The sequence below is a fragment of the Pipistrellus hanaki genome (assembly GCF_964339955.1).
Source record: "Pipistrellus hanaki genome assembly, chromosome: 1".
In the NCBI taxonomy this organism is placed as follows: domain Eukaryota; kingdom Metazoa; phylum Chordata; class Mammalia; order Chiroptera; family Vespertilionidae; genus Pipistrellus; species Pipistrellus hanaki.
In genome coordinates this window covers 154,760,556-154,785,188 of record NC_140503.1, presented here as the reverse complement: position 1 = coordinate 154,785,188, position 24,633 = coordinate 154,760,556, and the positions used below count along the sequence as shown (strand labels likewise).

General features: G+C 35.1%; 1 protein-coding gene and 1 pseudogene across 2 annotated transcripts in view; one reads left to right on the top strand and one right to left on the bottom strand.

Moving 5' to 3' along the window:
* CCSER1 (coiled-coil serine rich protein 1) overlaps positions 1-24,633 on the top strand; it is a gene marked incomplete at its 3' end in the record, with an annotated part of 1,087,168 nt that overhangs the window by 1,035,194 nt on the left and 27,341 nt on the right. The window lies entirely within an intron of this gene.
* On the bottom strand, positions 15,488-15,968 carry LOC311622371 (deoxyuridine 5'-triphosphate nucleotidohydrolase, mitochondrial-like; annotated as a pseudogene). Its single transcript has one exon. The product of its transcript is annotated as a deoxyuridine 5'-triphosphate nucleotidohydrolase, mitochondrial-like (transcript).

Sequence of the window (24,633 nt, the reverse complement as noted above, 5' to 3'; positions counted from 1 at the left end):
TTAAAGATTTTGGCCCTTTTTTATTAATTTTTTTTAATATTGACATTATTGCAGGTGTTCTACTTCCCTAACTTCTTTACCTATCTTTACCCACCCTGAGGTCCCCCTCCCTTGCCTTCACCAAACTATTTATTTATTTATTTTATTATTTTTTTAATATATTTAATTGATTTTTTTGCCCCTCTCCTTCCCATACATACCCTCCCTCCCCAGAGTTTTGTGTCCATTGGTTGTACTTATATGCATGTATACAAGTCCTTCAGTTGATCTATTATCTCCCTTAGATCTCCCTCCCCTACCCACTGTAATTTGACAGTCTGCTTGTTGCTTTACTGTCTCTATATCTATCTTTTGGTTCATCAGTTTATAATTTTCTTTATTATCCATAAATGAGTGAGGTCATGTGGTATTTCTCTTTCATTGACTGGCTTATTTCACTCAGCATGATGTTCTCCAATTCCATCCAGGTTGCTGCAAATGATGAGAATTCCTTCTTTTTTTATGGCAGCATAGTATCCCATTGTGTAGATGTACCATAGTTTTTTGGATCCAATCATCTGCTGATGGGCACCTAGGCTGTTTCCAAATTCTGGCTATTGTAGATTGTGCTGCTATGAACATGGGGTGAATATCCTTTCTGACTGGTGTTTCTAGTTTCTTGGGCTATATTCCTAGGAGTGGGATTACTGGGTCAAATGGGAGTTCCATTTTCATTTTTTGAGGAAACTCCACACTGTTCTCCACAGTGATTGCACCAGTCTGCATTCCCACCAGCAGTGCAGGAGGGTTCCTTTTTCTCCGCAACCTCACCAATACTTGTCGTTTGTTGACTTGTTGATGTTGGCCGTCTGACAGGTGTGAGATGGTACCGCATTGTTGTTTTGATTTGCATCTCTCGGATAATTAGTGACTTTGAGCATGTTTTCATGTGTCTTTTGGCCTTCCTTCTGTCTTCATTTGAAAATATTCTATTTAGGTCCATTGCCCATTTTTTAATTGGATCATTCATCTTCCTTTTATTTAGTTGTATAAGCTGTCTCTAGATGTTGGAGATTAAACCTTTGTCATTTGCAAATATGTTCTCCCACACAGTGGGCTTTCTTATTGTTTTGTTGATGGTTTCTTTTGCTGTAAAAAAGCTTTTTATTTTGATGTAGTCCCATTTGTCTATTTTCTCTTTAGCTTCCATTGCCCTAGGGGCAGTATCAGTGAAGAAGTTCTTTTGGCATATGTCTGAGATTTTGCTGCCTGTGGATGCTTCTAGTATTTTTATGGTTTCCCGTCTGATGTTTAAGTCCTGTATCCATTTTGAGTTTATTTTTGTGTATGGCGTAAGTAGGTGATCTAGTTTCATTCTTTTGCATGTATCTGTCCAATTTTCCCAACACCATTTATTGAAGAGACTGTCTTGACTCCATTGTATATTTGTGCCTCCTATGTCAAATATTAACTGAGCATAGTGATTTGGGTTTATATCTGGGTTCTCGATTCGATTCCATTGATCTATATGTCAGTTCTTGTGCCAGTACCAGGCTGTTTTGAGAATAGTGGCTTTGTAATACAGTTTGAAGTCTGGTATTGATATCCCTCCTACTTTACTCTTCTTTCTCAGGATTGCTGTGGCTATTCGAGGTCTTTTATTGTTCCAAATGAACTTTTGGAGAGTTTTTTCTAGGTCAGTGAAATATGCCATTGGTATTTTAATGGGGAGTGCATTGAACCTATAGATTGCTTTAGGAAGTATGGACATTTTGATGATATTGATTCTACCAATCCATGAACATGGTATGTTCTTCCATCTCTTTACATCTTCCTCTATCTCTTTTTTCAGTGTTGTGTAGTTTTCCGAAAATAGGTCCTTTACTTCCTTAGTTAAATTTATTCCTAGGTATCTTAATTTTTTTGCTGCAATGGTAAATGGAATTGCTTTTTTAGTCTCTGTTTCTGTAATTTCACTGTTGGTGTATAGAAATGCCATGGATTTCTTGGTGTTGATTTTGTATCCTGCTACATTGCCAAATTCATTTATTAAGTCAATTAGATTTTAATGGAGTCTTTTGAGTTTTTTATGTACAATATCATGTCATCTGCAAATAAGGATAACTTTACTTCTTCTTTTCCAATTTGAATGCCTTTTATTTCCTTCTCTTGTCTAATTCGCATGCTAGTACTTCCAGTACTATGTCAAACAGGAGTGGCGAGAGTGGGCATCCCTGTCTTGTTCCTGTTCTTAGAGGGAATGGTTTTAGTTTTTGCCCATTGAGTATGATGTTGGCTGTGGGTTTATCATATATAGCTTTTATTATGTTGAGGTATGATCTTTGTACTCCCACCTTGTTGAGAGTTTTTATCAGGAAAGGGTGTTGGATTTTATCAAAAGCTTTTTCTGCATCAATTGATATGACTATATGATTTTTATCTTTCAATTTGTTTATGTGATGTATCACGTTTATTGATTTGCGAATATTGTACCATCCTTGCATTCCTGGAATAAATCCTACTTGGTCATGGTGTATGATCTTTATGATGCTCTGGTGGAGCTGATTTGCTAGAATTTTGTTGATGATTTTGGTATCTATGTTCATGAGGGATATTGGCCTGTAATTCACTTTCATTGAGTTGTCTTTATCTGGTTTTTGTATTAGGATGATGCTGGCTTCATAGAAGGAGTTTGGAAGTGTTCCTTCCTCTTGAATTTTTTGCAATAGTCTGAGGAGGATAGGTTTTAGTTCTTCCTTGAATGTTTGGTAAAACTCTCCTGTGAAGCCATCTGGCCCTGGGCTTTTGTTTGCTGGAAGCTTTTTGATGACTGTTTCAATTTCTTCCCAAGTCACTGGTCTATTGAGATTTTTAGATTCTTCCTGATTGAGTTTTGGAAGTTTGTATTTTTCTAGGAATATTTCCATTTCCTCCAGGTTGTTCAGTTTGTTGGAATAGAGTTGTTCGTAGTATTTTGTAACAATCCATTGTATTTCAGTGGGGTCTGTTGCTATTTCACCTCTTTCATTTCTGATTTTGTTTGAGTCCTCTCTCTTTGTTTCTTGGTTAGCCTGGCTAGAGGTTCATCTATCTTGTTTATCCTTTCAAAGAACCAGCTCTTGGTTTTGTTGATCTTATGTACTGTTTCTTTGGTCTCTATGTCGTTTATCTCCACTCTGATTTTTGTTATTTCCTTCCTTCTGCTTACACTGGGCTATTCTTGTTGCTTTTTATCTAACTCTTTGAGTTGTAGAGTTAGATGATTTGTTGCCATTTTTTTCTTGTTTTTTGCAATAGGCTTGTGGGGATATGAACTTCCCTCTCAAAACTGCTTTTGCTGTGCCCCATAGATTTTGGATTGTTGTGTTTTCATTGTCATTTGTTTCCAGGATGTTTTTAATTTCTTCCTTGATTTCTCTTGTTACCCAGTACTTGTTTAATAACATGCTGTTTAGTCTCCATGTGTTTGATTTCTTTGGGTTATTTTTATTGTAGTTAATTTCCAGTTTTATGCCACTATGATCTGAGAAGATGCTTGATATGATTTCTCTCTTCTTGAACTTGAAGAGACTTTACCTATGTCCCAACATGTGGTCTATCTTTGAGAATGTCCCATGTGCACTTGAGAAGAATGTATATTCTGTGGCTTTGGGGTGGAATGTTCTGAAGATGTCAATTAATTCCATCTGGTCTAGTGAGTCATTTAGGATTGATATTTCTTTGCTGATTTTTTGTTTAGATGATTTGTCGAAGGGTGACAGTGGAGTATTAAAATTTCCTACTATGATTGTATTGCTATTAATCTCTCCCTTAATGTCCTCCAGCAGTTTTTTTTATGTATTTGGGTGCTCCCGTATTGGGTGCATATATATTTACCAGGGTTATTTCTTCTTCTTGGATTGCTCCCTTTAGTATTATGAAGTGGCCTTCATTATCTCTTGTTATGTCCTTCACTCTGAGATCTAATTTGTCAGATATAAGTATTGTTACTCCAGCTTTTTTTTCATTTTCATTCACCTGGAAAACCTTTTTCCATCCCTTCACCCTCAGTCTGTGTGCATCTTTTTTCTGAGGTGGGTTTCTTGTAAACAACAGATATATGGGTCTAGTTTTCTTATCCAATCTGTTACCCTATGTTTGTTAATTGGAGCATTTAATCCATTTACATTTAAAGTTTATAGTAGAGATTAAAATAGAATGAAGATTACTCCCAATGTAAAATAAAGAAAAAAATAAAATGGTACTGGAGAGAAAAAAAGAAGAAAAAGGATACAAAGATTGCAAAATAGCAGTAGTAATAGTGATGATTGAGATTGAAAAATGCAATAATTGAAAAGGTAAAATCAAGTAAGGAAAAAAGAAAAAAATTCGTTTCTTAAGTAAAAGATATAAAAAATGAAAATTAAATAAAAGATGTAAAAAAATGAAAATAAAATAAAGAATAGTAAAATTAGCATAAAAATGTCCAGTAATGGTCATTCACTTCCTTTGATATTGTATTTGGCATGCCTGATTCTCGGAACAGACAGTCTTGCAGTTCCCAGCGTTCCACTGCACCTCAGTTTTGTAAGGTAGTCCTTAATTTTAAGTAGGCTATATCTTAGTTATTTGTGTCCATTTATTTTTGATTAATTAAAAGTAAAAAAAAAAAAAATTTTTTTAAATGGCAGTTTGTAATTCAGCCCCTAGGTGGCAGTGTTTCTGGTTTGACCTCCCAGTCTTTTTGGTTGCTCTGGCTTTCTTTCTCCATGGCTCTAGCTGGCAGAGTGCCAGCTGGCTCCCAGACTATCTCTTCTGGCTCCGATTCCCTGTTTCCAGGAAGGCAATTTCCCCCTGCAGTCCCCAGGATATGCCCAACTGGGCAGTCCTTCCCTAGTATTCAGAAGCAAGGGGGTGAAGGGGATCAGGCGCCAAGGTGTCCAGATGTTCCGCCCTTGGCGGGACAGCCCCGATTCTTAACAATCTTTCCCGTGTCCCTTGGAGATTTAAAAAAAGTCCCGCTTCTTGGGAAGACTATGCCAAACCCAGCACTGGGTGTCGCAGGGCAGGATTCTTGCTGCAGCCTTCTTTGGGCGCAGCTCGGCATGGGCGGCTGCTCGGGTGCTCTGCGGCTACAGTGGAGGCAGGGCCTCTCGAGAGCTCAGACCCAGAACCCTCATGCTATCCCCGCAAACTCTGACCTTTCCATGGGTAATTGAAGAATTCCCTTGAATCCACATGTTTGCGCTGATTGGGGCGTCACAGCTGCTCGATGGACTCTTCTGCTGTGGGTTTTCCAGGCTTCAGAGAAGATCCTCCTTTCCTGGTAAGATAGCTCTGGGAGAGGTCGCCACCGCTGCAGTGCTGGCTGCTTGGTCAGGAAATCCTGTCCAGCGGACCCTTCCTTACCTTCCTTTAGAGTTCCACTGCCCCTTAGCTGCCAATCAATATTCCTGGAGCGACTCAGATGCTGCTTTTATCTGTTCTGGGGCCAGGGTCAGAACAAGTCCATCTGTTCGGTCGCTATCTTGTCCACCTCAGCATGCTCTTTATTCCTTCACCAAACTATTGTTTGTAATCATGGCTATATGCATTTATGTTCTTTAGCTAATTCCTTCACCTTCTTTATTCAGGCATCCCCACCCCTCCCCCCTTGGCACCAGCCATCTGTTCCCTGCATCCATGCTTCTGGTTCCATTTTGTTCATCAGTTTAATTTGTTCATTTGATTCCACATATGAGTGAGGTCATGTGATATTTGTCTTTCTCTGAATGGCTATTTCCTTTAGCATAATACTCTCTAGGTCCATCCATGCTGTCACAAAGGGTAAAAGGTCCTTCTTTTTCACCTAGTATTCCGTTGTGTAAATGTACCATGGCTTTTGTATCCAATTCTCTGCTGATGGGCACTTGGGCAGTTTCCAGATCTTGACTATTATAAATAATGCTGCTATAAACATACAAATGTATATATTTTCTGATTGGTGTTTTGTGGTTCTTTTTTTTTTTAATTTCAGAGAGAGGAAGGTAGAGGAAGAGAGGGGTAGATACATCAATGATGAGAATCATTGAATGCATGCCTCCTACATGGCCCCTCTTGGGGATCAAGCCCTACTGGGGATTAAGCCCAATACCTGGGCATGTGCCCTGACCAGAATCGGACTGTGACCTTGATGCTCAACCACTGAGTCACACTGGCTGAGTTTGGTATTCTTAGGATATATCCCAGAGGTGGAATTGCTGTGCAAAAGACAGTTCAATTTTTTGAGGAAATTCTATACTGTTTTCCAAAGTGTTTGCACCAATCTGCATTCCCACCAACAGTGCCCAAAGATTAACTTTTTTCTTCATGCCTCCCCACCACTTTTTGTTTGTTGATTTACTAATAGTAGCCATTCTGACAGGTCTGAGGTAATATCTCAATGTAGTTTTAATTTGCATCTTTCTTACGATTACTGACTTTGAGCATTTTTTCATGTATTTATTGGTCATCTGTATGTCCACTCTAGAGAAGTCTCTATTCACATCCTTTGCCCTTTTTAAATTGGATAGTCTTCCTGGTGTTGAGTTGTATAAGTTAATTATAATATATATCAGATGTATCAGTGACAAATATGCTCTCCCAGACAATGGGTACTATTTTTATTTTGTTGATGGTTTCTTTTGCTGTGCAGAAGCTTTTTAGTTTGATGTAAGCCCATTTGTTTATCTTTTTCTGAGTTTCCCTTGTCCATGGAGACATCAGCAAACATACTGCTGTGAGAGATGTCTGGGATTTTATGGCCCATGGTTTCTTCTAGGATTTTTTAATTTCATGACTTAAGTTTAAATCTTTTTTTATACATTTTGAGTTTTGTCTAGTGTGTGGTGTAATTTGGTTGGTCTAGTTTCATTTTTAAATATATATATATTTTATTGATTTTTGTACAAAGAGGAAGAGAGAGAGATAGAGAGTTAGAAACATCAATGAGAGAGAGTCATTGATCAGCTGCCTCCTGCACACCCCCTACTGGGGATATGCCCGCAACCAAGGTACATATCCTTGACCGGAATTGAACCCTGGGCCCTTCAGTCCCCAAGCCAATGCTCTATCCATTGAGCCAAACCGGTCCCGGCTGATTTTTTGCATGTGCCTAATTTTCCCAACACAATATAATGTTGTCTTCCTATTATTTAGTTTTAAGAATTTTCTTTGTATATTTTGGGTAACAGTCCTTAATTAGATGTGTCTTTTGCAAATATATTCTCCTGGTCTGTAGCTTGTCTTCTCATTTTCTTGGAATGGACTATTTCAGAGAAGTTTTGATTTTAATAATGTTCAGTTTATCAATTGTTTCTTTCATGGGTTGTTCAATAGGGTTGAATCTAAAAAGTCATTCCTGTATCCAAGATTTTCTTCCATGAGAGCTTCTAGTAGTTTTGCATTTTACATTTATATCTGTGATCCATTTTTAATTAATTTTCATGTAGGGAGTCAAGTGTTTTGCACATGGAAGTCTAGTTTTCCAGCACCATTTTTGAAAAGGCCATCTTTATTGTATTGTCTTTGCTCCTTTGTCAAAGGTCAATTGACTATGTTCAGATGGGTCTACATCTGGGCTTTCTATTCTGTTTCATTAAATCTATTTGTCTGTTCTTAAGCCAAGAACACACTGGCTTGATGACTGGAGCTTTACAGTAAAAGTCTTGAATCTGGGTAGTGTCAGATGACTGACTTTGTCTTCTATTTTTATATTGAATTTGATGTTTTGGTCTTTTTCCTCTTCATATGGAACTCCATATCAGTTTGATGATATCAATAAAAGAATTTCTTAGACTGGGATTGCAATAAATTTACAGCTGACATCTTGACAATATTTAGTAATCCTATCCAATAATGTGGAGTATCTCTCTATTTGGTTGTGTGTGATTTTGTTATCTTTTATCAAATTTGTGTTGCATTCCTGTTATAGATCTTGAAACTATTTTGCTAGAATTGTACCTAAGTATACTTTTGAATGCTAAGGTAAATTATATTGTGTTTTAAATTTCAAATTCCACTTTTTATTGCTGCAATGGACAGTAATTGACTTTTGTACTTTAGCCTTATATGTTGGAATTTTGCTATAATTTTTTTAAAATTATTTTCAGGAGGGTTTTTCATTGTTTGTTTTTCTTTTGGCTTTTCTATATAAATAATCATGCCTTCTCTGAACAAAGACAGTTTTATTTCTTTATTGCAAATCTGTATACTTCCCCTTTTTTGTGTTATTTCATTAACTAGGACTTTTAATACAATGTTGAAAACTAGTGATATAAAGGGACATCTCTTCCTTATTCCTGATCTTAGTTGGAAAGCATTAATTTTCTGACAAGTACGATGTTTGCAGTAGTGGTTTTGTAGATTTTAAAAAATCAAATTGAGGATGTTTCTATCTTTACTATGCTAAGTAAGGCTTATTATCAAAAACATTTATCAAATGTTTTTCTGCATCTGTTGATATGTTCATGATAGTTTTATTTAGCCTGTTGATATGATGAATTACATTAAATCTATTGAAACTGCCTTGTATGCATGAGATAAATCTACTTGGACATTGTATGATTCTTTTTACACATTGTTGGATTCAATTTGATAATTATGTGTTAAAGATTTGGGCATCTGTGTTTATGAGAAATATTGGTGTATAGTTTTATTTTCCTTTAATGCCTTTTTTTATTGGTTGTGATTATTAAGGTAATGCTGGCCTCATCAAATGATTTAAGAAGCATTCCCTCTATTTCTATTGTCTGAAACATATTGGAGAGAACTTATAAAATTTCTACTTAAAAGTTTAGAATTCATCAGTGAACTTAACTATGCTGCTTTCTCTTTTAAAAGGTTATTAATTTTTATTCAATTTATACTACACATATAGGCCTATTCAGACTGTCTCTTTCTCCTTTGTGTGAGCAGGGGAAGATTGTGTCTTTTAGGGAATTGGTCCATTTCATCCAGGTTGAATTATTTAATTTAACAAACATCTGCAAACATATATTATTTACGAGGCACTATTTTAAGCCCTAGGGAAACAGAAAAGAACAGGAAAGACACTGACCTTGGTCTTACATTCTTGTGGGTGGAAATATATATCAAGTAGTTAAAAGAACATTATAGTAGTATACAGTGATAATTTGGAGTAACACGATAAGACAATAAAAGGGTAGGTGGTTTGTTTCTTTTGATTTAGAGCTCAGAGGAAGTCTTGATAAGGAAGTTCAATTGTACTGAGTCTTATATGACAAAAACAACAACAACTGGTTTTTTAAGTGGAGATTCGTGAGTTGTGTGTTTAGGACAGTGTAAACCACAAGTTAAAGGCTTACTGTGGATTTAGCTTGGCATTTTAAAACAAATGAAAGAAGGTCATATGTGTGAAATGTGAAACAAATAGCTATGTTTTGACAAATGTAAAACAAATATAAAATCTGTCTCAATTGATGAACTTTCTCTTTTCCATGAGGCTCAATCATTTCTAGAAGTTTTAAGAAAAATATTATCTAATTATAACTAAACATTTGTTTTCATATAGCTTTAGAACATTCAGAGAGCCTAGTGTAAATACCATATAGTGATTCCTTAAATAAGTATAATAAAGGTTAACTTACATGCATTTATGCATAACCCATGGACATAGACAATAGTGTGGTAAAGGCCTGGGGTAGTGGTAGATGAAAACTAGAAGGGGTCAATGGGGAAGAAAAGGTACATCTGTATAACTTTCAATAATAAAGATAAGTAAAAATAAAAAATAAATGGAATCATATTATAGATCCTCCGTTTAAAAAAAGTTGCCTATAAAATAAGTTTTAATCTGGTTCTAAAATAGAATTATATCTATATTAGAGGTCCAGTGCATGAAATTCATGCTTTTTTGGGGGGGCATCCCTCAACCTGGCCTGCACCCTCTTGCGGTCTGGGAGTCCTTGGGGGATATCTGGCTGCTGGGTTAGGGGAGCAGGCCTAAAGTGGCAGTCAGACATCCTTAGTGCTGCTGCAGAGGTGGGAGAAACTCATGCCACCTCTGCTGCTGCGCTCACCAGAAGCCCCTGTGGGGATGCACTGACCACCACGGGGCAGCTCCTGCATTGAGCATCTGTTCCATGGTGGTCAGTGTGCATCATAGCAACCAGTTGTTCTGCTGTTCGGTCAATTTGCATATTACCCTTTTATTATATCTATACTAATAAAAGGGTATGATAATTCTTTGTCATTTTTTCCCTTTTTTGTTAGAAGCATTACAAATAGTAGTACATATGTCTGTCTCCTTTTTTACCCCCTTGACCTCCCCCGAGCCTCCCCTACCCCCTCCCCACATATACCTTCACCTACCCCCCTACCCCCCATGTCTTGTATCTATTGGTTATGTTTATATGCATGCATACAAGTCCTTCAGTTGATCTCTTTGTAATTTTTAAAAAATATGTTTTATTGCTTTTCAGAGAGGAAGGGAGTGGAAGGGAGGGAAAGGGAGAAATAGAAACATCAATGATGAAAGAGGATCATTGATCAGCTGCCTCCTGCACATCCCCTACTGGGGACTGAGCCTGGAACCCAGGCATGTGTCCTTGACTGGAATCAAACCCGGGACCCTTCAGTCCACGGGCCAATGCTTTATCCACTGAGCCAAACCAGTTAGGGCTGTAATGTTTTGTTTTGTTTTGTTTTTAATAAATGAGAACCAATTTGAAATTTTTGCACACAAAGCTAACCAAAAGAAGAGATAATTGGGACAAGAACAATTTTTATAAGCTAAAGCAAACTTATTGTAGACAATGATTTCTATTTTTAAAGTGTCCATACTGTCAATATGCCTCAATCTGTCACTTATTTTTATATTTATAATTTTATTTTTCGCATTATATCTTACTTGGAGCACAATAAAACAGCATTTTGTACTCGCAGAGCATGTTTCATCAGAAAGGTCAATGTGCTTTGCAAACTCATTAATCCTTATAGCATCCCCAAGGGTGTGTAATGCATTATACAGATGAAGAAATTTAAAGCTGAGATGTGTAAACAGTTTTATCCTGTCACATTGAAATGAAATAACCTTCAGTGAATCCATTGCAGGTGCAAAAGTGCAAGCAAAATGAATATGATTTGGGGAGAGGTGAGATTTAAAATAGATACCTTCAGCCAAAACCGGTTTTGCTCAGTGGATAGAGCGTTGGCCTGCGGACTGAAGTGTCTCAGGTTTGATTCCAGGTCCCAGGTTCGATTCCAGTCAAGGGCATGTACCTTGGTTGCGGGCACATCCCCAGTAGGGGATGTGCAAGAGGCAGCTGATTGATGTTTTTCTCTCTCATCGATGTTTCTAACTCTCTATCCCTCTCTCTTCCTCTCTGTAAAAAATCAATAAAATATATTTTAAAAATATTAAAATAAATAAATAAAACAGATACCTTCAACTAACAGTGTTGGTGAAATAAAAAGGTAATAAGTAATTAAATATGTTTCTGTAATAATAAACATGTACTTCGTCAAGAAAAATATGGTATTTTGCATCATTTTAATTGAAGATAAACGGAAACCAGTGACAATCATGATTTTGATCTAATTTGTGGCAACTCATTGAGAGTTGAACATTTAGTTTTTAATAACTTTTACTTAAAGTTAAATAGTATCCAAGTTTTATGTAAAACTTTCTATCAAAGAATCTGATCTATTTAAAACTAATGGATCTCATTTTCTTTTAAGAGGTAGGGTTTATTAGTAAACATACAGAGCATAGTGAAAATTCTGGTCCAACCACTCATAGGCACTCAGTTATACTAGAATAAAATGTCATTAAAAGCAAAGTAAGTGTGTATTCAAAAATACCTAGAGAGATTATACATTAATAATTACTTGATGAAATATGCTATCCCAAAAGCAATTCTGCTGACTTCATGATCCTAGGGGAGTTATGCATGCACCAGCTTTCCTGCTTTTAACTTGAGAATACTCTCAAAATATTGCAACAACTTTCATTTATTTTTTAAAAAAGAAAAATGCCCAGCCAGTTGGGATAAATAATTCAGATAATTGGCATAAATGCATTACATAAAAAAGGTTCTTTAAGGAAAACTCATGTTTGGTGTTTTTTTACACAATATTTCTATAAAGTGATTACAACATTTTCTTATGCATATGTCAAACAGCAAATTAACCGTCTTTTAGAGAGCCATCCTCAATATTATCACTGGTTATGGTGAGTCTTCTTATAAATATTTCAACATGACAAAAAGCATTTTCTATTCCTACTGGCTGTATTAACTGGCAAGAAAATAAATATTAGTATTTCTTCTATGACATTTGGCCTAAATTTTTTAGATTGATGTAGGGAGAAGTTACACTCTGAAACTTCAACACTGCTGCTGAATGTAACTCAGAATATAGAAACTGTGCAGTATTCGTTCCGTCTACCTCAGAGACCCTGAATGCTTTGGCTATCTTCAGAAATTCTCAGTTTCCCTACATACAGCCAATAGCTGCTTCTGTTATATCCCAGGGATCAGTAGCTGCCTGGACTGAACTCTGATGTCTGTTCATTTAAAGTTATAAAACAGTCCACAGAGTTCTTACCCTAAAAATGTTTTAGCGGAAGTCAATTTAATGTTGTGTATTTATTTTTTTTAACTGATGTGGGTGACTTTGGTTAATAAATTATATAGGAGTCAAGTGTTCAATTTTATGATAGTGAAGGATAGAGTGGGTCGAGTGTGTGCTGATGGAAAGAGATTTGACTTTGGGTGGTGAGCACCCAGTGTAGTATACAGATGATGTATAATAGAACTGTAACAAAGTTTTAAATAGATTTTTTCAAATTGATCAAAACTTTATTGAATATTTCTATGCAGCAGATAACATGCTAAAATTGGGAAACTGAAGTAAACTAAATACTACCCCCTAATTTAAATAACCAGTTGCTTTATTTGGGCATTTCTCCATATGAATACCCCAAAATGGAAGTGTTGGGACATGTGGTCATTCTATTTTTAATTTTCTGTGACCACATAAATGCTGCACCAATTTAAAATCTTTCCAAGAATGCACAGAGGTTTTCCATTTTTCTGTATCCTGGCCAACACTTACATGTTAACTTTTTGATATTGGGCATTCTGTGAGGTAATATCTCACTGTGGTTTTGATTTGCATTTCCCTGATAATTATTGGTGATGGGCATACTGTATCATGTGTGTTGGCCATATGTATGTTTACTTTGAACTGTGTCTATTCAAATCCTCTGCCCATTTTAAAATCAATTTGTTTGTATGTTTTTTATATTGAGTTATATGAATTCCTTATTGGACCTAATCCTTGATAAGATATGTCATTCGCATATATCTTCTCCCTTCATTTTATTGTTTATTTCCTTCACTGTAAATATTTTTTTTTAGTTGATGTGGTCAAATTTATTTATTTTGTTCCACTTGCTCAAGGAGACATATCCTTAAAAAAATTGCTAATGCCTAGTGCCAAATAGTTTACTGACTGTTTTCTTTTAGGAGTTTTTATGGTTTCAGAACTGACATTTAAGTCCTACTTTCATTTTGAGTTGACTGGTATGGGTCTAATTTCATTTATTGCATATTATCTGTCCAGTTTTCCCAGTACCACTGATTGATGAACTGATATTTCCCCACTGTGTATTTTTGCCTTCATTGTCATAAATTAATCAACTATATTACTTTATCATATTATTTAGAGGCCTAGTGCACGAAATTCGTGCACGGGGCGGAAGGGGGGGTGCTTGTCCCTCAGCCCAGCCTGCACACTCTCCAATATGTGACCTGTGGCCGGTAGCCATCTTGGTTGGGTTTATTTGCATACTCGCTCTGATTGGCTGGTGGACATGGCTTGTGAGTGTAGCAGAGTGGTGGTTAATTTGCATATTACTCTTTTATTAGGTAGGATTGTTCATGTTTTGTTCTGGGTCATTACTATTTGCTTTTCCTGGGGTTCTCTATTCTTAGATCTTTATATGGGTGCCTCTACTTATAATTTAGAATTCAAGTAAAAATTTAATTCCTTTGAGAGGATTTCTCTGACTACTTAAATAGATTTGTATTTATCCCATTTTGTAGTCATTCTCTAGCTCATTTCATTTACTGATATTCTTTATAGCCTTTAGCAATATGGGAATACATTTACTGATAGCTTATTCTCATTTTCTACTACATAGAATGTGAGAGGCAAAAGTTTGGTCTTATTCACATTTGTACCACAATAACTTAAATAATGCCTGAAATTTAGTAGGAATACAGTAAATAATTTTTTGTCTAAAAAAATGAGTGAGTTTTAAATTATACACAAAGGATAAAAATTATTATTTCTGTTTAGTTATTTTTCAATTTCTTTATATGTGCTCACATCTACTTGTGAAATTATCAACAGAAATAATTGATGCCTATCAATAGGAGAAGGGTCACATGAATTATGGCATTTTTATTCACTGGGATACTACACAAATAAAAAAGAAGCTACTTCCTTTTCTACCTTCCACGCTGCTATCCTCTTCCCTCTGGTAACCACCCACCATACTGCTGTAAGAGCTATAGAAGCTACTTGTAGCTACTTCTGTACTAAAAAAACAAACAAACAAAAAAACAAAAAACATTCTGATAAAGTATTCTTCCATGGGATACATCATGGATGTAATTCAACTAAATACTGAGTAAAAGCATTTTAGGGCCATATTTTTTTATGATTTATTTATGTCTTATTATAAAGTTCTGTCTCTCACTTTATCTGACCTTACTAGATTAGTTTCACTGTTTGTTCAGGATTGGGCAGAACAAGATCTCATAAATATAAGGGAACTGGTATTTTAGTGAGAACCACTGCACTGATGATGTTTGAAAACATCTACAAAATAGGGTTAACATTTCTCCAATCAGGTTTTATCAAATTTGATTTCTTCTCTCTGTTATTGAAGTCTAAAATTTTTATTGAACTCTTGCTTTTAGAAGTTTTTTAAGATATTAAAAACTTTAGGTACCATTATTCGTCTGATATATGTCCTCTGAAGTATTGTGCTTTTCAAAATTGGGAATTCTTTTCCATGTTTAAAATTGCATTATTGTAATGTTCCTCTTAATTTTTTTTTAATTGTCTAAATTTTTGCATATGTTTCATTTCCCCCCCATTGCTCTCCTCCCCCTCCACAGCCACTGACTCCGTGGGGAAGCCTCCACTGCATCAGTGTCTGTGCCCACTGGTTAAGCTAATAGCACCCCCCAACCACCATTTGTCTCTGGATCTATTCTTGTTCATCAAATTATGTTTATCATTATATCCCACATATGAGTGAGATCATGAGATATATATTCTTCTCTGACTGGCTTATTTCGCTTAGCATAATGTTCTCCAGTTCCATCCATGCTGATCCCTCCAACTTTGTTCTTCTTTCTCAAGCTATTTGGGGCCTTTTTTTATTAAAAAAAAAAAAAAAAAAAAAAAAAAAAAAAAAAAAAAAAAAAAAAAAAACCAACCTCATTATTTCTCATTTTTTATTTTTGGCATAAATTTATTTTTTTCCAGTAGAACCAAAACCTCCTGAGCCCCTTTTAGTGTCATCCAAAACTTGAACTTCCTCAATTTCTGGGTAAAAAATCTGTTCACAAAGGAGCAGTGCAATTCAGTCTCCCTTTTTTTACTTCAAAATTTTCTTTAGTGAAATTAAACAGTACAAAACCAAGATTTCCTCTATAATATAATATTCATCTATAACACCAGCTCTTCCATCTATAAAGTGTTTTTGCAGCCCAGCGGGAATGTGGAGCTCCTCTTCCATAGCACCCAGAAGGAAAAGCTATCTCAATGTGGTTTTTCACAAGGGTTCTCTCCACGGGTGGTATTGTGTAATCATACGCTCTGTGCAGGTCTTAGCCCACTGTGCGCGGACCCCTTGGTGGGGGCGGTCTGAAGTGGAGCTGCAAGCCGCCCTCCTCCGAAGGCCGGGGCCGCTTGCTGGGGGAGACTATGAGTGTGTCTTCGGAACACGGCATGGCAGGGTAGAATGCCTCTTTTTTCTTGTTAAAGTATTCTACTTCCAGCTATTCTTTGTTTCCATACTTCATCAGGGTTAATCTTCTTCCCATGCTCCACCTCTTGCAAAGAGCAGCTGCTGTCCTGGAAAAGACCGCCAGATTTACACTCCAAGCACCTGGATGGAGGCAGGACCTGCCCTCCTGAAGGCCCTCAATTCTAGAATTCTAGACCTAAGCTGGGATAGAAAAAATACCTAGTTAATTTTAAGGGTGTAAGAATCTCACATCAAATTTATCCTGCTTGGGTAGGTTATTAACTATTTCTCCAGAAGCACAAATATAGTAACTGGAACTCTGAGTTAATTGCACCGCCTTTCATATACAGTCACACAGAAAGGTTTGATTTAGAGGTCTTAGAGAGACCAGGATTCAAAAATTATCCTATATATTGAGTGGCCAGGTTATTATTATCTCTGAATGCATAATAATCTGGCCACTCAGTGTATATCCTATATAATAAAAGGCTAATATGCAAATTGTCCCCTCGACCAGGTGTTTGACCCAGCAGGCAGGCCGGCTAATTGCCCATGTCCCCTCTCCCTGGCCAGGCTGGCTGGACCCCACCCACCAGGCCTCTAAAATGTGTATATATAATGGCCAGATTATTATGCATTCAGAGATCATAGTAACCTGGCCACTCAATGTATAGTAAGTATAGGGGCACAATTTACAATGCTCTTGGGCCTCCATCTGCTTCCCTCCACCATATTCAAAATATATCTTTCCCTATAATTATAGGATGTATATATATAATTGATGCAAGCAGGTGTTTCTTTTACATTTGTGGAACTCTCACTCTCTCTGCTTTTCAATTACATTTTAAACACTTGAGTAGAATATAGATTTTTTGATAATACAAAATGATCATGGTTTTGCCTGTGTATAAAGCTAACACCAGTAAATATCCTAAAAATAGGCATTGTTCTATGCACTTATATAGGTCATTTAAGATCTATAACATTTTGAAATGTAAATATTAGCCCTAATTAATAGGTAATAGGACCTTATACACTTTAAATAACTCATCCAAAGTTGTACAGTATAAAATACACCCAAATATTTAGTTTAGGAATGCTTAATGCTCAATATATGCAATTTATACTATGCTAAATTGACTATCAATAAATGATAATGCATTTGACCTGAAATAAGATAGCTATATTACAATTTCTTACCCCCTAGTAGGAGCCTTGAATCTATTAACACTTTTTACAGTGACAGATTTCAATAAACCATAAGATATTATTTAAAATAACAAAGGGTTATTTTTTTCAAATATTGCCCTGATTATTTAATTACCCATGTAGTATATATAGTATATAAAAGAAAAACAATTTACAAAATAAAACCTGTTTATAAACAGTACACAGTGTATAAGGATGTAAAACTTCAAAAAAAAAAGTTTTGAAAGAAAAGTTTAAGACCTGATTCTTATAGCAAAATATAATTAAAATTCTATATAATAAGAACTTTCAGAAGATTATTAATTATTAAATGAACTAACAATGGAAGAGCCTCATAATGGCTATGACATTTAGTAGCTAGCTATACTGTGCTCCTGAGCCTTTTAAAAAAATCCAATTTATAGAGTTGCAAGTGATGCTACCTTTTTATTAAATAAAAGTGCTGGTCTAAAGCATATTTTAAATTAAATATATTTTATTGTGTAGTATATACTGATTGAGGTCTAAAAATGTGCTGAACTTAATCCAATCCACAAATCATTACCTTACTTCTAAAAGATTCTTTATATTCATATACAGAAAACATTATGTATGTACTCTGCTAAGGCATGAGTATGAAAGAGGAAGTAATTTTGCTTCCACATAAAGATTATTTCAAATGTATTTCCTGTTACCCATATGCCTGCTTTAAGGAAAGAACTGACAATATGTGCTTGCCATTGACTCAAATATTGCAGTGCACATTTTCAATTATGCTTCACAACATAATCAGTTTACATACTGTGTCCTTTCTGTCCTTTATCTTCAGCTGTTTTACGAAAGTGGAATGCTGAAAATTACTCAATCTAAGAAAATAGATTAAATATTATTTTGCCAACTTACTCAGATTCCAATGATGGTCTTAGTATGACAAGGATATTTCACATAATTTCTTTGAGATCATGAACTGATAAATATGCAAACAAAATGAAAGTGTGGAAGAATAGCAGACATTTTCTTCTCGTTTCTTACTTCATATGTGTAATTAAAGAACAATTACTGATTGTTCTATGTGAAGATGGTGTAAGAAGAATGGGAAAAAATAAACACAAGAAATGATTCATTAAAGATATCATAATAGTTATGGTCTTGAATATATTTCTCAAAAAGTGAAATCTACATGTTCCACAATAAAAATATTCGCTTCAGCAAAAGCTATATATATGTATGTAGCATTTCAGTTGTGGTATACAGGTATTTTTATTGAACTATTTAAGCACTTTAATCTCCCTCTTTCAGGAAAGACAGCATCAACTTATATGGGATTGACTCTCTCTACAAAATTCATAGAAATTAACAAAAATCTCAAATAGAGTCAACCTAAACAGTTTATCTTTTCTTCTTTTATTCATTGCTAAAGATTGACTATATTGGTTAGAAACCTTAAATAGATCCTTACTTTCTACTGACCAAAGACCTATTATTATGACATCCATGTCCTACTTTCCAATTCCATCAACACTCCTTTACCACCCCTCTATCTTTCCAATTCAGAATGTACTGCACATATATGGTGACTTGTTCCACTAGTAGGCCTTGCACTCTCTTATTTTATTCCAAGACTTAATAACAATGCTACTACATCTCCATGTAAATTTTCATCCTTTATCCATTCACCAAATTTTTGCCATCACCAAGTCCTCATGTGATATCTTCCATAATATTTTTTCAGATCTCTTTGAATCTGTTAAAAACTATGTCGCCCACCCCATATCCTCATGATACTTTGTATTATTATTATTATTTATAGCTACTGATAGTCTCTCTTATACTATAATTTCTGATATAATTACTTGCCTCATTTTTAAATTGTGGGCTGCTTAAGACATGGACTTTGCCTAAGTCATTTTTATATTCTTTCAGCCCTTAGACTGCTGTAGAATATTGTAAATTCTCAAAAATTACTAAATTTAAATAGTTTTCCTTTAAAAAGCCAAGGTTATTTAAATTATTTTAATTATTTCAAACTGTGTTATTTTAAATCTAATATAAAAAAAACAAGTAAAACACTGCCTTTTGAATAAGTGCCCAAATACTGAACATCTGGGACTTCTAATGGCAAAATAGTAGTCACCTGAGTGTCTGCCAATTGGAGTGATTTGTATGAAGACCTATATCATTGACCTAATTCTTGGTGTATTTTGCCAAATTTGTCACCTTACATTATGAAAACTATTTTCATATTCAAACTTTTAAAAATATAACTTCATTATAAGAATGCCTTTAGGGTCATATCTATTTTCTAAATTATATTAAATTTATCTATATCTGTATAAATAACTTTGCCACAATTTCCCTGACACAGTGCACTAACACATCTCATTCATTAAATGTTGACAGAATATTTACTCTGTATCAGACATGTTCTGGGCAGTGAGAATATAACTGCACAATATAAACATAATTACTATTTTCCTAGTTTCTGTGATCTGGTTGGATAAAGAACAGGCAAAAAGAATTACAACATAATGAGATTTCTGTTATGTTTATTTATGGTCTGGCACAAGAGCACTTAGCTGGGACACTTAACCTACCTTTATAAGGTTAGGGAAGGCTTTTTGGAAGAACTGATGTTTATGCTGTAATGTAAAGTGTAGGTAGTAGTTAGCCAAGTGAGGAATGTCTATGGCTCTAGAGGAAACAGAGATGAGAGCACCTGCTGTGGTTAGGAAATATTAAAAGATATCAGCACGACTGAAATGTACGATACAAAAAGAGAAGAAATAATATAGGAGGCCAGAAAGGTGTCGAGGGGCATTAAAACCATTTAAAAAGTTTAAACTTTAATCTGGAAACATTGGTGCCCTCAAGGGAATGGCATGGTTATAATTAATTACATTCCAAAAATCACTTAGGCTGCAGGGGGGACAAGGACAAGGTAGAAAATACATTTGTAGTTTTCAGTGCTCTTCGTCTGAGTAGTGAAAGAGACCAATGAGACAGATGGAATGTGTTTGAGTTAGCATATAATAATTGAATAGATATCTCAGATAAGAAATGAGAAGTTAATGACGACTCTCAGTTGTGTGACTTTGGCAATGGTGAAGATAATGTTGCTATTCAGTTGGTAAATCCAGTAATGCAGGAGGAAGGTGGTGACTTTTTGCTCCATATCTAAGCACCCCTATTTCAGAGATATGAATTCTAGGTGGATGTAGACCCCATATGTTGAGGAACAAAGGAATTGAATGTGTGTGTGCATTATTTACTGAAGCATTTTCATGGTAGGATGTTCCATGCAGAGAAATTTTAGGTTGTGATTATAGTGATAGCTAATAATAAATGGCTTTTAAATAGCAAATACGTTTACTTTCAATGCCATTTCTAATTACAAGTTTTCATTTGAATATTTCAAAAAGGGAAATTTGAAAAAAATATGAATTTTTAGGATATGAAATAATGTTATCAACAAGGTTATGAGAAAATCTGCATATATTTAGAAGCAGAAGAACAGAAATGAAATTTCAAAAATAGTCTTGTTGAATTGCTTAAGTTAAAGTCAATCTCAATATAAGTGGGTATAAGAAAAGTCATAATTTTGCTAATTAAATTGGAACCTTCCAGACAATTTAACTGGATAGCTTCTTTTAACAAGAGACTTTGAAAACCATGTTTAAATGATCTATTGAAATCTGATAGTTATCCCAGACCTTCATATCTCTTCTAAAAATCAAATTATCTACCAAGATTACCCATTTTCATTTTTAGCTGTAAGACAGCTGGAATTTCAGTTGGTTTATAGGTATCTCACTGGCAAAGCTCTAGTTACTGTGTTTATGCTAAGCTACAAGTTAGAACTTGGAGGGCACAGAGTAAGGTATACAGAGTTTGAAAATGTTCAAAAGGAGAAGAAAGGGAAATACCTTTGTTTTCAGAAATAATAGGAATACAGCCAAGAAATATAAATCACACTGAAATTACTTTTTGAAGAGATCTTCTTGTGGCTTTAATATTTTCCAACATGGAAGAGAAAATATGCCTCAGAAGTCACACTTTATCCTAGCATACTATATTTTATCATCTGGAAGAATAAAACTAATACCAATGACTATTATTATCAAATTGAATTACATATAAAAAAAGAGATACCATATCTAGCCATGTTTAAGAACTTGCTAAAAGTCCCGCAAAATACATCTTCAGTGTATTCTGATCTAACACTTCTTTAAATGATACTTGGGATTATTTGAATATTGTACTTCATGCATAATGCTGAAAGAGTCCCTAAACAATTGAACCAGCAAATTTTGCTGCCTTTCACTTTAGGAATATATTACTCTCTATCACTGTGTTATAAAATAAAACCTTCACTGAATTAGGCCTTAATTATTGTAGTATTTTATGTCTTACTGTGTATACTAATTTTACCCTTTTTGTAAACACATTTGTTTGTCTAAGGTGAAATTATAGATGGTTCTGATTTAAAAAAATGACTATTGGGCATTTTGCATTAAGATTTAAAATGCCACTGATAGTAAAAATTCCAGGTTTGTCATTTGAGAATAGCTCCCTTTAAAAGATTGGCTTCTTCATCCGAAACTGGTTTGGCTCAATGGATAGAGCGTCCGCTTGCGGACTGAAGGGTCCCGGGTTCGATTCCGGTCAAGGGCATTTATCAAGGGCATTTACCTTGGTTGCGGGCATATCCCCAGTAGGGGGTGTGCAAGAGGCAGCTGATCAATGATTCTCTCTCATTGATGTTTCTGGCTCTCTATCTCTCTCCCTTCCTCTCTATAAAAAATCAATAAAATATATTTTTTTAAAATAAAATAAAATAGAAGATTGGCTTCTTCAACTATGATGCAAATCTTTCTACTATGTGCAGCCTGAACCTTGGTTGTTTTGTATGACCCACTCAGGGACTTGGACGTAGTGGGAACTGATGAGCATATAAAGCTGATGCTCCCTTCCGCTCCCTGAGTAATAAAGGTCCTGGCTGAACTATGGTGGATCAACCCAGCCTGTAAGAAGGATAAAATCTCAAATTCCTCCCAGGTCTTAACATGTATTATCATTTTCAATATGACTTTTGGGGGAGAATGAAGAACAAACTACTTAATGAAGTGTAATAAATATTCAGAAAGCGTTTACTTAATAAATGTATCAGATTGCTGGAAAATGTGTTAAAAAGACAGAATCTAGGTCCCCATACAGCAATTTTAATGATTTGATTCAAAATTTCTGAAGGTGAAAAGTGTCTCATTTTAACTAGATCCCACAGAAGTTTGAGAAAACCACTGGTTTCAGTAAATAGATGACTAGCTTGCTTCTTAGGCTGTCACATAAACTAAGTATTTTTATTAGTTAACTAAGTTATAAGATAGCTCTAGTTTTCTGAGAAACCCTGCATCCTGATAGTTAAAATTTGTTTAATATACTCTAGAATATTATTTCCCACAATTATGAGGAATACTTCTTATTTCTTCATATTCTTGGCACTTTGTCTCCTCCCCATTATGTTAGTGAAATTGATTATAGAGCATCTGGCAGTGCTTAAAAGAAATCTGAAGATATGCTGAAAATAAGTGGGGTATGTATTTAGAAATACCAACTGGTGATTATATATATGTGTGTGTGTGTGTGTGTGTGTGTGTGTGTGCACCTATTTATCTATCCATTGATCAATATCTGTATCTATTTATGTGATTTGATTATATATTAGATGGGCCTAGTAACCCATTTTAATATATGCTTTCTTTATTGCATCCTTCTTTTCTGCTCTTTTCTTCTAAGAACATTGAGATGGTTTGGAATCTAATAATAAAAAGCATAGTATGATAATTAGACTGGACAGCCAAATGACCTTCTGGATGTCATTCCAGATGTCCTTCCAGACAAAGCTACAGAGGCAGGGGCCAAGGCAGAGGCAGTTAGAGGCAACCAGGCACAAACAGGAGGGCAATTAGAGGCAATAGGCAGGCATGCAAGTGGTTAGGGACAATCAGGCAGTCAGGCAACGTGGTTAGGGGTGATCAGGCAGGCAGAGTCATTAGGGACCATCAGACAGGCAGGTGAGTGGTTATGGACAATCAGGTAGGCAGTCAGAGTGGTTAGGGGTTATGAGGCAGGCAGGTAGGTGAGCAGTAAGGAGCCAGTGGTCCTGGATTGCAAGAGGGATGTTCCAGATTACAAGAGGATGCAGGCCTCTTGTCTGAGAGACATGAATTTCATGTACCAAGCCTCTAGTATATACATAAAAAAAAGAAGCATGATCTTTTCCCTCAGTTACATCATATTATGAAAAGTCAACTATAGCATGAAAACATTAAGCAACAAACAAAATGTAACTACAACATTATGAACAAATATTAACTGGAAAGAGATGTTACATTTCCTTGGAAATTGGTATCTCAAAGAATATGTTAGAATAAACCAAAGTGGATTAGAAAACCTTGCTGTGAAATAAGGCTGATAATAAAATGAAATAGTTTCTATTCTCCTGAACCTTAGTAGTTTTTATTTTTTTCTAAATGATAGAACAATTGGCATACCTTTTCTTCAATGGCTAATACCACAAACACAGAAGATGAAGGAATGTAGTGTATACAGGCTTAACCATGGCAAGTGAATATCATGTGCGTGAAGAGCTGAATATCAAAGCTATTTTTACTTTTTCTTTGTAAATTGCACCAGTAGGTAATGCATCTAAACCCATAATAAATGGAAAGAACAAATCAGAGTTCTTAAATTTTTCATTTTAATACAGAAATGACACTTTACCTTAGCTTCAAAGTAATGTGATGAGTTCCAACCTTCATATTGACACAGTGATGAGGGATAGAAGTAATAACTTTGGTCAAATTTGCTGGATATATTTGCACATTGGGAATAATGGAAAAAGCTCCTTATTACAGGAAGACAGTTATCAGTTTGAGGATAGCAGTGATTTACTGCAAATTACTTCAAGGCAAGGTAAAGAAAAATTCAATGATTTTCTTTATAATGCTGCATATGTAATTTTTCATATTTTTGACAGTTATAGTTTATTGGTAATATGATTAACATATTTGAACTTTTTATTCTAAAGAAATATTAGATATCCTTATTCTGGTTGTAGATATCATTTTCCTGTTTATTATACAATAACTATCATCCTAATATTTCCTATGTGTCAAGCATTATACTAAGCCTATTACATATATCTCATTCAATTTTTTAATTTTCTCTAATAAAAAGGTATTTTATTATGCCCCTTCATATTTTTAGACATGTACTTAACAACAGCCTGATGAAAGATGTTGTGGCTGAGAAAATTTACCTGTAATTCAGATACTCTTATACAAAAACAAAAACAAAACAAAAACAGAAATAGCCTCCAGTGTCTTGCATCAATTATTTGTACTTGATGAATAGACAGGCACATACCCTAAATCTTCAAAACAGTGAAGTAAGGGACTGTA